Raw genomic sequence first — 14,542 nt, forward strand, 5'->3', positions numbered from 1 at the left:
ATTGCAAACCCACAAGACATGGTCCCAGAGGAAAGGCAAGCCCTTGTCCGAGCCTCAGATTCAGCAAGTAGGGCAGGATGGGGTTGTCCCCCCACCGATACCCATCCCCAATTTATGAGTGAGGATGTCTCCGAGAGCCAAACAACAAGGTGCCCCCACGTGCTCAAAGCACAGCGGCAGGGGAGCCCGCCCCTTGGTTCCCTCCAAGTCACTCAGCGCATCGCTGTGGGGTAGGAGACCCCTGAATCTGCAGCAAAGCACAATTTGAAATTCAGACCCTCCAAGACCACACACAGTCTCCCCAAAGCTTTGCCACTTTTACCTGCCCCTAAACATAAAGTTTCTTTTCCTAATGCAAAATATAATTATAAACAGGCTAAGCCAAACAAAACTCAAGTGTCCCCTCCTCTCCCCTGGGAGAAGGTAAAAGTGAGGGTTTCTCCCTTCTCTCAACAAACAGATGCATTTGGGCAGCTAAATGGGTTAATGCACGTGGCTGAACCACAGGGACCATCCACATGGGAAAAGTAAAGCAAAAGCTTTTAGCCTAAACCTTGGCAAAGGAGATTTGTCCTGTCAATGAAAACTTTGACGAATGTGTCCCATTGTCTTTCCTCGGTCCCCCATTTCACTGCCAACTGGGCCTCATTTTGAAGCATTACATAAAATCTTGGTACAAGTTACTGATCTCTGGTTGGCTCTCTGCATTGGATATACACACAGAGCTACAGATAATTCTTTTTTAAAAACAGAAATTATTTAAATATGTTAAATGATACCTCATCAAGATCAAGGGCCAAATTGCCTTTGATTTTAACAGGATCAGACTTTCACGACATGATACGCATTAATCCATGATAAACTCACATGTTTTAATGATGGAGATTAGCTAAAGTAAGAACAGCTTGTTTCAAATCTCTAAAGATTCCTTAAATATGGGTCCTCACATCCCTATTTTGGGGGTTCTCATGTTAGATCACTGTGATACTTCATCTACCTCTGCTTTAATCTTATGACAGTCAGTGTTAGTGCAGAACTGCGGGGTTTCAGGGTGGGGGTTTGTCAGTGTTTGGGCTTTTTAATCAAATCTAAATAAGCTTTAACTGTAGTGCAATCTAGGAATGTCTAGCAAAGGCGTTTAAATATCCTCATTCATAAACTACTCAAGCTGCACCATGACCCAGGCTGCAAAGCAGATCCCAAGTTCAAAGGTACATTTTCTGTGTACCAGCTTCATACACCACTTGCTAACAGGACCCCAAATGCCCTGCACACAGGATTTCAGAAGTGTCCCCAAAGCCTCGTGCAGGTTCAGTGACATACTGCCCAAATCACAGAAGGATCAAATTATGTTCCTTGGTCAATCTCCAGAAGTAATGACATTAGGTGAATTGCGCAAACCCCTCTTGAACAGGTAGACTGAAGAAGATAAATGTGAACACAACTGAAGTATTTTAACTGCTTTTTACACTTATTAAAAAAAAAAAAAATCAGTGCTTATGCAACCAGTTTAACATCCCCTACTGTATCTTTTTTCCCAAACCAGCAGGACAGAATTTGATATAAAAGTTAAAAAAGAAGTCTCATTTTCTCTTGCTTATGGCAGAGCTACATTGTTGCACTCTTGTTCTGATTCACTCTTTGCATTTTCATTTCCTGACAGTGACTTTTTCTGAATGTACAAACATGTAGGCTGGCTGTTTAGAAAAGCAAAATTAAATACTCAATTTTTGTCTTTATCTCTCTTCCCCCTTCCTGTCTTCTCAATAAACCAACCAAAACCCCTCAGCTTAAGGCTCTGATCCCGCCTGCAGTACCACCCAAGAAACCGCTGGCAGTGCACAGAGTTGTCCCTCCAAGTCTGGGGTCTGAGCCCTCTCCGGCTCCTAGTCTTCTGTGGTTCAGCACGGCACTGGCAGTAGGAGACGGGGCGAGTGAGGAATGGAAGCTGACAGGAGCACCACTCAGTCACTCTGCTGGGGGCTGTGCAGTGGTTTCAGCAGGGCGCTCAGCCGCTACCGTGCGGTGGGCCCTGGGAGAGCTGTTTCTGCCAGTGAGGAGTCTCCCCACTGAGCCACGCTCGGTTCTTAACAGGGCCTCACATGTAATACTAGAAAGTGCCTGTCAGCCCTCGCATCGCTCAGAGCATTTTGTGCCTCACGCTTTCCTTCAGGACGTTTCTTGCTCCTCGTTGCTGGTGGGAGGTGCAGCCCCATCAGGTCAGGAGGCTGTTTACCAGAAACCATGGGGCAGTCTAGAGGAAAGTAATGAAAAATGGACTTTTGTAGCTCAAAAGCGGGTCTGTCCAACTAAAGCCTGACAGTAGATTTGCCTACTAGAGAGTGCAAGGGTTCTTAGTTGCAAATGTATATGCAATGTGACACCATGCTCACCTGTGTTTTTCCTCTAATACACTCTTTTCAGTTGCCACAGATCTTTGCAAAGTAGAAAGGAGGCAGGGGTCAGACCTGCAGGTACCATCCTGGTGTTAACAGGTCCAAATCTGGTCAACAGGACTTACCCATTTACAGCAGGTCTAAACCAACACAAGAAAACTCAGCCTGCCTCTGTCTGCTTTTCATATGATCTATAGACACACATTATATGTGGTTAATCCCTGATCATGCTTACAAGAGCTTCATATTCATTATTCAGTGAAATATAAAATATTTTTTTATCTATTAAATCTTCACTATCTGCAATTATTCCCCAGGGCACAATAGATAGTGAGTCAGCAGGCACAGATTTAATTATCAGTTTTTACTGTAAGATGATGATGTTTATTGATATCACTATCAGACAGACACTGAAATGAAGCAGATGTTAATCTGAGGTTAAGCTCCAGGAGGCGCCTCGCAGTCTGACCAAAGGGACTGATGTTCATCAGATAATAAAAGAGGAGACCTCCCTCCCTTCCTCCCTCCCTCCCTCCCTCCGTCCCTATGGTGGCCTGCACAGAGCTCACAGAAGTACCGCCTTGTTTTGCAAATTCCTCCTCACACCATTCCCAACCCGTTCGACAAGCGGCTTGCCCCTTAATGCAGAGCTTTCAGTCAGTTCTAGCAGCCTGTTTAACCTAACATCCTGTTTTGCTTACACAGGAACTTTATGGTTGGGTTTGGTTTATTTTTCCCCAGCACGTCCTAAAGGGCGATGCCAGAGAAGTCGAAAACAGAAGTGAAGCTGTCACAAAGTTGCTGTGGCGTCACTGTTGTGAGCAGAAAGTCTGTCACTGATTCCCATCGCACCAACGTCTGCTTTAAGTAAATCCACAGCAAGAAAAAACTCTGCTCTCCAGTTCAAATGATACAACGTAAAGGAAAGGAGCCTTCAGTGGGGAAGGAGAAGATGACAAAATAACAGCAGCTTTCTACGTTTCTCAGTCTGCCGTCACTTTCTAGTGCTGAGAGCAATGATGTGATAGCCTATATATTAATTAAAAATATGCTGGCAGCTGACACTCACTGAAATATATCAATGTTTAACATTAGAACTTGCAACAGGATGAGTGAGCTGGTGCAAACAGTCATTTAGATGGGTAGTTTTCATAGCTATTTCAGTGGTACACTTTTTTCCTGGTACACTTCCTTTTCAGTGGAAGATGAGTTTAAAAAAAGTGCTATTTTCTAGATAATCACTAGTGCTGCATTCTACAGCAACACCATGCATTTTATTTTTATTATTATCATTTGTGGATCAGCTAGGCATTTTGAGGCCATACCATGTTGCAGCACCACCACGCATGCTCTCCAGGTCTGCTCCCAACCCAGCAGGGGCACGGGCCGGCCCTGTGCCCAGCCTGCCGCACCAACAGGGTGATCTTGCTCTGGCCCTGGCTCGGGTAAACCTGGGCAATTCTCTGGGCACAGCACTGCAGGGCACGGTGTAAGTAAGCTTCGCACAGGAGCATAGTCCCATGAAGCCAAAGAACTGGCTGTTGTAAGAGGTACCGATGAAATGGAGAAAAGAGACACAGATAAAACACGGCATTGTCCAACATCAAAGAGCAGTTAAGCGGTGAACCTGGGACCAGAACAGAAAGTTGCTGGATTACGTTGGTTCATGCAGTCCCTTAGGACATGTTTTCTCTGTTAAGGTCAAAGTCAGAAAGAGTTGACAGAACATGAAGATCCCCTCGTTGAGGTCCTGCTCTTATCACCACCCCCAACTTGAGACCTGGACACAGGAACCTCAACAAGCTGACGTCGGTATATGTTTAAAATGATGTAAAAGGGTTGCTTTAAACTACTAGGAAGAGAGATTTAATATCACTGGAGACTGGCCGAGTTAATGAGGTAGGGGAGCACTGATCCTTTTTTCCAATTAAAAACAGAAAAAGAAGGAGAGAGACCAACCTTTGGAGGTTCAACAGGCGAGAGCAGATCGTTTGCAAGAGAGCCACGCTCAATCTCTGTGCCTAGCTGAAATGAATTTGTGGTTTCATTTTGGGCCCTTTTGGACTGTTTTTCATGTCAAAATTACATATTTGCTATAATTTGTCTCTCTTCCAAGATTTACTGAAACAAAGGAAACATTTGAATGAGATTTGAGACAACTTCTTTCTCACCCGTCAGGAAGGTAATCCCCAACCTTCAGATAAATGTGGGCATGTGGTTTCAAGTATTCTCACTCCATACATCTTCACAAACACCAAATAGATCTAACGTAAGAGGCCATTTTTTTTCCCCATAGATCAAAAGGTTACAGTGATGGACCTTGCCCAGGATGATCCAGACTTTCATCCATATAATGCCTTAATTTGCACTCCCTATAGAAATACAGACTCCCTGGCACAGAAATCAGGAGACAGGTTGAAGGCACCAACCCATTCCAGCACTTTCCATCTCAGCCATATCAGCTGTAAAGTGGAACAAAAGCATAATGCCCCATTTAGGAATTGAGCTTTACAGGTGAACAACTGCAACATTTTGACCGCTGTAACTCTGAAATGAGGAAGACACTTCATGGTGGTGCTTTGTCCTGGCTCTCATTCTCAAAGAAGAATGGTGTTTGATGCTTTGTGTCAGCTATCTTCCTCTAATATTTTGGAGTAAACACTATAGTGTAAACACTATAGCTCTTATATCTGCTGCTTACATGTTACCCTGCTTGTGGGTTTGAAATCTGCCTTCGTATGCTCGTGTTCATACTGGGTTTGGGAAAACATCAATGAAAGCAGAGGGAGGGGCTCCTGCAAAAGAGCAAAAAGGAAAGGTGGGCAGAGAAAGCCAGGTTTGCACCGCACCTCACCGCCAGCCCCAATTAAAGGAAAGTTTAATTTGGGTATATGCATTCACATGAGGAATTTTTGCCAGCAGAGCTGTTTCAGTCACAAACAACACCTCATGGCACTCCGACCCCTGTTTGTACAGTAGGCCCAGCCCTTGCCTTACCCCCGAGGCAACAGTTTCCTCAGTTATAAAATGCAATATAGGGTGCAAACTTGAGGCACCAAGCTCAAGCAGCCTGGATGCAACCAAAGCCTCCTTATTTCCTATATGAGCCATTGGGTCTGGCACTGGCATGAACAGGTCAGGCAAGGGAACGGCAACTGGACTAACAGCTGCCAGGTCGGCTCCACCACTTATTGGCTGGGAGTGCATCTCTCAATGCTTTTCCTTTTCTTGCTACGTGGCTGGATACCTTCCCAGAGCAGGGAGACAGGGGGATAAAAGAAAAAAAAGAAGTGCTTTACATGGGATTTTCCCATTGGAGAAGGATGTGGATGTGCAATTAATTCTTTCCAAGAAAGCAAACGTTGATCTAGGCAAGATGTTCTTTGAAATCCCATTGACACACCAATGCAACATTTAGCATGTAATATAGAAAAGTCTGTATGACACACTATGGTGTTTCTTTCTGCCATAAATGGACAGAAGTTATACATAATGCAAAGCCATAAACGCTGACAGACTTTTGCAAGAATGTTTACATTTATTTTTCATAGCCCTGAGAAATCTATCTGTAAAGACATCCCATGAGACTGCATTTGGGCCTGAAATATTGTCCTGAGAGACTACGTTTCTCTCTTCCACCTGACACATTTTACAGAGGGTATCAGCATATGGATTTGCACCTCAGCTGTGTCATGAGCAAAGAATTGCTTTTTTTTAATATGCTATGCTGGGACATTTAAACACTGATATTGTCAGGTACTCTTTTACATTTCCCATTAGATTTGTTGTAAAGCACACATTTATGAAATAAAATGTTGCTGTATTCGCCCATAAAACTCTATGTTGTAACAGTACTGAGCATCTGGTTTTAATCAGAAGTCCGGAAAATCACAGTTCGAGCTGGAACTCCATCCTTTCCTAAACTCATTGTGTTTAAATTCTGCAACTCAGATGTGAACAGGTTCTGCAAAAGTCTCATTGCCCTACTGAAAGCTAAGCACAACAGGCATACAGGTTTAGAGTTAGGTGACATATCGGGGCAATTCCAGTTCTTGAGGCTTCCTGATGGAGCAACTTGAACAGCGTTAGTAAAGCAGGACAAAGAGACAACATAGAACATCACTGCTAATAGTTTACACAATGATGTTAGTGTTGCGAAGCAGGCACGTTTGAACTCAACTTTCAAATCCAAGCTCTACCTGAAAATGGGTTAATACTTTCTAAGATACTGTTTAAATTAATTTAACGCTTCCTTTCTCTAAAACCACAATAGGGATTTTGCTGGTAAAATGCAATCAGGATTGAGCACCAAAATAAATTTTTAGTGTAAATCTATTCTAAATAATTTTGTTCATAAGTGAAGCAAAAATCCATAGAAGCAAAGAAAATAAATCAATGTAATGCACATAAACAAAGTGATTGAATTAATGTTGGACAGACACTTTTGAACACAACATTTAATAATTTTCAATTGATCAGCTTTGCAAGTAAATAAATGGATTTTCATTTGTGGGCATTTTGAGAGTGTTCTACTGTATATCTAGCATTCATTCATTTCAATCTCTTTTTTTGAGGCTTTTCTCTTCTCCTACAGCTGAGGCATGCCCTCAGCTAGAAGTTTGATTAAAAATTAGATCCCAAAACCCTTCCCAAGAAAATAAATGGAGTTTCAAAGTATAGGAAGGAAGTTTAATGAATGCAAACGCTATTAAAATCTAAAAACAATTTGAGAGTTCTACAAAACCAGGGGATCCAGTGGCATTCACCAGATATTTAAAGGGAACCTTGACAGGTTCCTTTCAGCTATGATCCTATACATCCACATGACTTCTCTGAAGCTTAACCAAACCCTTGTGATCTGCAAAGTTCTGCGAGAAAAGACTTTTCAGAAAGTCCTGAAGGGGCAAAAAAAAGCTGAAAGTCTCATACCCTGCAGGACTGGAGCTGTGACTGGAAATCTTGCATACATTTACCTGGCCTCTCACATTTTGCAACACTGATTATATGTATGTTCAGCAAGAGGGAGATGCTACTGAAAACTTAATATTACTTCTCTATCCAGCAGCCAAGAAGACAAATCATACACTCACAATTATATTTACCTTTCAGAATTTTAAAGAAAAATGTATCCTACAGCTCAGAGTACCACTAGATGGATGCAACTTTCATCTAACGTCTGAAATACTGAAGCAATTCACTGCTGTGTCCCTTTCATCTGATAGGACAGAAAATGTTAAATTAAGTTACATGTTTCTGGGAATAGCTAAAGTTCCTATTTGAGAAAGTGTGAACTGATATTGCTTCTTAGTCATGTTGGTGAAGAATACAAGTGGTCTTCCTACATAAATCTGTGTGTTTCAATGGGGCTAGGTGGTCACTCAGTAAGATAGACAGTATATGGTAAGTAGATACAGTTCAATTAGGTAACCTACAAAAGGGTATGGATATTTGATCTACATTCTCTATTAGCTTGAGTGCGACAGTAGGCACGCGTGTAAAGCACAACCCAGTGTGAAGAAAGCTTGCAGAGTGGCTCGATCACTGCCCTTCCTAGAGCTACTGAACCCACAGAGGTACTACAGATCGCATTCATCCACAGGCTGGGGCAATAATGAGACTGTACCCTTGGAAAGAGCTTAGTTCTGCTGAACAATACATTCAGCTTTGTGATATTTCTCAGATATATCCATTGTCCATTAGTACAATAACATAATCTGTTCTATTAAATCCTTAAACTAATTCACTATGTGCTAATGTAAAGACAGAAACACACAAATATGCATACAAAAGAACCACAAAACACTGCACCAGAAATGGTAGTTTCACACATGGAAATAATCGAAGGAGAGGTCTATAAAGAAGAGCTTACATGAATTTATGTCATATGAGAGGTGATCTAGGTTTGTCTTCAGGAAGGTCTGTTCTGATGAGCCATTGCCTTTAACCACTGTTTCTCCATTCCCTCTCCCTCTTCTAGACCATTTGCAGAATGATTAAACTCCCTATTTCATTCTTATTTTTATGATGATGAGATTTGAAACCTGCAGCCATTGTCATTTAAGATGTTTCCTGTCCTTCTGGACATTTGTTTCACTTTCATGTTTTTGAAGAAGCAGACTGTGGATGCTTGTTATCTATGCACAGCATGCAGGATAAATGCGAATGCTTAGTAGTGTGCTAAATATGACCCTTTGATTTTGCAGATGGGAAACAGAGGGATTCTACCTGGGTTATAAAGCCATCTAAACATAAGGCTGAATGACCTGCAATAGAACAATGGATGGTGAAAAAAAAGTATCAAAAACCAAACCAGAAGAAAAAATACACATTAAACTGGAAAAAGGTGAAACGTGAAATCTATCCCTTTTCTATAAACACATGTGGAAAGAATAACACCTAGCCTTTTTATTCTTGGCTTCTTTTTTCCCCTCCCCTTTACATTCCAAGGGAAGATCTGCCAGCTTTTGGCCGTATCCGTTTCTCTTCTGTTGTTTGCCAGTATTAGTGCACTCTAGCACACATTCTTTCCTAAGACTTCAAAACGTGTCATTTGTTAGGTCTAACTGTTTAAAGAACCCAGCCACCCTTCCCTCCTTTGGTCATAGCAAGCTGGGTGGTATACAGCACATTCACATACCCCAGCTTACACACCACAGGTTTGGTTGAAATCTTTAATTAAAGAGACTCTTAAACCAGACTTCACACTGCATGCCTTGTGTTATTGTAGATCAGAAGACCTTGCGCGGATACATTCAAATGCTTCTAATGCTCCCTTCATCCTAAAATATACACTGAGGCAAACATACCTGTGTTTTGCTTATTGAAGCCTCCTGATGCAGAGCTTCAGTACTTCTGTTCTGTAAAGCATTTCTAAAATCTTAGATCTGGATCTGCTTACCATTACACATATAAACAGACGGTAAATTCACCTCTACACAAAAGGTTAACACAGTTTAACTGGTTTAGGATTTAAGTTGGACCTTATGGTGAACAGGCTTTAGACAAAGGGCTGAGTTTTACCAAGAAAGATTAGTTAACATCACTCAAAAATAAAATATTGAGTGAGTTAGGGTGCACAGTACCCACTCTTTGCATATAATAATGTGAGAATGGGGTTAGATTCAGATCTGGTGTAAAATGAATCAACGCTATCAACTGTGCTAAAACTACGCCCCCTTCAAACAGGTCTTAGTCTGTCTCTGGAGCAGCAAGAAACACAAATCTCAATCAGCTTGATTCCAGGTCCGACGGTTTTAATGTTAGCTTTGTTTATAGTAATAGCCCTTGTGGGGGAACTTCTTTCAAAGATCAAAAAACACGCCACACTGAGAGCTATTAGAGTATAGTTAAGAATTCTTGTGTCCTTCTCTCGCTCCCTTTCTTTCCATCTCTTTTTTTCTTCAACTGGGGAGGAAGCTTGCAAGGACCTGCTGAGTTATTTGCCTGATGCCACCCCATGAGTAGTGGAGTGAGAACCAAGTGCTCCTGATTGCTCACTACCACTGTATAATGTAGCAGCATCCTCAGCCACAAAGCTCTGAATTTACATTTTGAGGGAATGTTATATGGGATACGGAAGAAGAGTAGGGAACCACTGGCTGGATGAAGACTTCAGGTTTGGTTTATTATTACATCTAGCCACAAGGTACATCAGATCCAGATCCAACTGCCTCAGCATTTGGTAGTGTTCAGCTCTGGGGCCATGGTTCACTCGCTATTATGAAAATGGGCTCATAGTGCGTTTTGATGTACTCACTTCCTACAATTGATACACATTATTAGGTATGAGACAGGAGAAAAGAACTATTATGATTACAACATATAATAAGCAGTAGGGGTTGCCTTGTTATATATCTCAGTCTCCTGGAGGTGGTGTTTAGCACATTTCTGGGTTTAGGCAAACAAAATTCTCTTAGAGGTCAAAAATCATGGTATAGTGATTAAGGATACTGACAAAGCCAAAAAATGGACAGTTAATACCATGTTTAGGCTCTCATTTAGGAGATTTTGCAGAGAAGAGTGTTACTTAAAACTAACTGCTGTTGACCATTGGAGAAATGAGGAAAGATACTATAATCTTACGCAATCCCAGTTTTGGTCTGTTCCCTTGACCTGGATTAACCTTTTTCCTTTTATCTGTATTTTAATTTCAAACACCTCAGTTGAATGCGACTGTATCCAGGTCTCTGCTAAAACCTTTAATGAGCAACACTAAGGTCAGCGGAAATAAGTTTGAACTCTATTATTATTTCATATAAATACTGTAGGGATCCTTGAATCTCCCATGATTATTAGTGATTTTGGTCTCCAGTGAGATGTTCAGTATCTGGCTGTATTTAGTTTATTGATTTATTTTTTAAAGGGTTACCTTTCAAGAGCCATTTAAAATGCATGTTTCTTCTTCTTAACTCTTACTATTTACAGGCACACACACTGCACAAAGGCTGCACAGAACTGGGCCCCGCTTTCTTCTGCAAACAAGAAATAAACAGCCAAATGGCCATTAAAATCTTAGTCTAAATATTTCTATTTCTTTCTTGAATGAAAAAAGGATAAATTTATGTATAGCACACTTCTACTACTCTTACATAATGACTAACTATTGTTAATAGACTAATGAAATATCAGCTGTGCATTCTCTCCATTTATTACAGCACACTCGAATGTATTGTTTTGTGCAATCAATATTAACAAAGATCGCGTTCATTAAAGTGTGCACACTGATCTGTAGGCTGAATACAACACATAAAACTTGTTGGTTTTAATCAATAAAATGCCCAGAGCTGCACAAAAATTGCTGGGTCATGAAACTATGAAGCTATTAAACTCTTCGTGTTTTTTTAATAAATCTCTTTTTTATATAGGCATGAGTAGCTAATTCTTTTATAAATTATTAAGTATTCTTTTCATTGTTTGCATCATATTAATACCTAGAGGACTTATTAATGGACCAGGCCTCCAGCTGCTCTGTTTCCAGTAGCCGCTCACATAAAAGTGAGAAATTCCCTTATATGGTATCTTTGACTTACTTTTAAAACCATCCCAAATTGGTTTGGATAAAGGCCATGTGGGTAAGGCCAATATTGCTACATGGACTGAAAACTGGCTGGCAGCCAGGATCCCATAACCCGTAATGCGCATACGGGGAGGGTAAGACTGATGGGGCCAAATTAGGAGTAACATGGACAAGACTATCTGTGAACTGAAACTCGTGGAAGGCGTGTGGTATAAAGCTGGTTGCTTGGAAAGGTAGCAGTGTCATGCAGCAGTGGGTACTAGCAAAAACAAGGGTCTACGACTCAGATGTTCTTAAAGTTTATCTTGGAGACATATCCTAACTTCTTACCTGGAAAAAAGGCAGCTGCCAGACTACAGGGTCTTAATCTATGAAGTGTAGAAATTCCTTCTAGGCTTTGGTTTATCTTCTGCTTGTATCTAATAGAACGAAAGAGTCAGAACCATCCCCTCCAAAAAGAAAGTAGGCAGGGAGAAGACATTTTGGTTGTAACACCTAGGCTTGAGGAGGAAGACGTGATAGTGGCCAGGGTCCCAATACAAAAGGGCTTCTGCATCTTTATAGATGATTATTGCAGCAGTTGCCTCAGAAGTCAAGTTCCAAAGCCTTGCAATTGTAGGATATTGAGGGCCCCTAAGGCTGGTTAGAAGGGACTAAGGCTTTTCACTGGTCTGAATCTAGTCCACCTCAGTACTGAGGAGTGCCTGAAAGTTAATCCCATGATGAATGGTATTCACAAAGTTGGCTGCTCCTGGTCCACATCAAAACTGGCATTAAACAGCAGTCTTAATAAAAGATCAGAGGAACGTGAGCCAACTTAGGCTATCACCCTTGCAGATTGTGTTTGGGGTGCATTCCTGGGGCTCTGGGGGAGGCTTCTAATGCCACTAACATCTTTCCTTTTCACATGCACAGAGATAAAGATGGCAAGTTATCAGGGCGTGAAGCAATAACACCAAGTGTGTCCTGAAGACTAACTGAAAAGCATAGGCATCACCCTGAAATAACATGAGATAAAATGACTCCCAATAAGACAAAAAACCAATATATGTTAACAAGGCAGAGGCTTCCCCTAATCCCATTCTGAATAATTTTTTACTCTTTTCCTAGAATTTTTTTTAGAAAGGTTTTCATACTCAAAGAGATTATCAGGATGGAAAATTTTTGCCTGAACAGATAAACTTCTGCAAAGCTGCAAGCGACTGCAAAAGGGACTTAAAATGAGATGTGTCATGCATTCCTATGACTAGGAACCATTGCATTGCCTATGTTCATTATGAATGAGCATGAATCATTCCTCACTTGTTTACAATGAAAATATGGCTTTAGAGAATTGAAATGTCAATTTCAATAAGGTCAGAATTTAGTGAACTAAACAAACTCATTTTCTTCCTTGCTTTTTAGAATTGCCCAATAGTTTTCTCACTTTGGACTTGTCAAGCTTTTTCCCCCTATGTTTCTGAATTCCTCTCTTACAGCTTAATATAACACAAGTTAATTTCATTTTTAAAAGTCAGAGTATACCAGTAGGATTTGAGGTCAATATTAAGTTAGCTACATACCCAGAAAGTCTAATAATTTTAAAAGTTTTGGGGTTTTTTTGCATACCTGAAAAATGTTTAGCACAAAACCTGAGGATCCTCCAGGATTCAACCATTTGACTTCAACAGGTCTGGATGTAAAGCCTGAGAATAGCATCTTGGAGATTTGAAAACATATTGTGAAGCCATGGATAATATTTCTAGACAAACAAGTAGCAACATTCATAACAGAGCCATTTAAATGTGCACAAAAAGGAGTATATGGCTTCTACTGGTTTATGGGAATGTATAACTAAAATAATACATAAAAACTTACCGTATTCAAGCTGGGACATACCTGTGAGCTGCAGAAGATCATCCTCATTAGTATAGATTCTCTGAGCAGTGAAAGAAAAAAACATGATATCTGCACGTGCTGCATCAACACATTACACACTGCGACTGTATGAAACCAATGGAACTATCAACAAACATGGCATGGGTTAACTGAAACCAGAATTTTGCATTCTCGTCTTTTAAAACAAGAGGGACACCAGGGATTATTTTTTATTTTATTTTATAAATCAATAGCTTTATAAACATACAAATAAACCAAATATATTATATTTGTGTTGAAATATCGTCTCAAGGTTTTACACTAAAGATTATTTTGAGTTTAGAGCTGAGTTTAGGAAACATTTAAAACTTAAAACACCCTAATTATAAAAACACATCAGCTCGATTTTCCTATCTTATTCTGTAAAGAACACTATCAAATTTAAAATTAGATTCTTAGGCTGAAGGAAAGCAAAGTAAACAAAACACGGGGTAGAATATGAAACTAATTTGTAAGGAGTCTGAAACACCTTTGTTTAGACAAGATTCAAAGTTCCAAATCTTTATTTCCTTTGAGCGGGGAAACTTCCAACTAAATGTTGACTGTCATTCAACACAACACTTCGAATTTAAGCACACAAACATATTTCACCAGAGATTATCAAATTGCAGAGATCAAAGTCATTTTACTGTCTAGCTCTCATGGAAATAAAATGCTTTACTGAATCAGGGCCTTTATAGCTGGACTCTTCCCATCAAAATAGAAAAGATCGATGATGAACTGGGAAAGACCAGGGAATCCAAACTAGATGTTTTCAACAATGTTAATGAAATTAAACTATTCAGAACTTAAAATAAAATCTACCAAATAATAATGGTTCAACCCAGTGGTTGCCCTCTCCTGAGCACAGTTTAGTATGCCAAGTCTCCTCAACCACTTCTCTGTCCAAAGAAGCACCCTTGTTGCAATTCACACAAGAGAATGCATCTTCATTGCTACTGGTTCCAACTAACCTCTGGAAATGCCTATTTTACAAACTTATTCTGAATTCAGAACTGATGTGATTAGAAAACAGACTTAGCAATTCGAAACCACTAGCAAAAATCACTTTAGAAGATAAACAAATAAGTGACAACTCTCTACACAACAGAGCATTATATTTATTGTAATTCAGACACCTTGGGCTCAAATACTGTTGAGTTCTTACTATTTACACCAACATAAATCAGAACTGACTCCGCAAAGTTACTCAAGTGTGTAACTGCTTTGGAGC

The sequence above is a fragment of the Pygoscelis adeliae genome, unplaced genomic scaffold (genome assembly GCF_000699105.1).
Source record: "Pygoscelis adeliae isolate BGI_AS28 unplaced genomic scaffold, ASM69910v1 Scaffold350, whole genome shotgun sequence".
NCBI lineage: Eukaryota > Metazoa > Chordata > Aves > Sphenisciformes > Spheniscidae > Pygoscelis > Pygoscelis adeliae.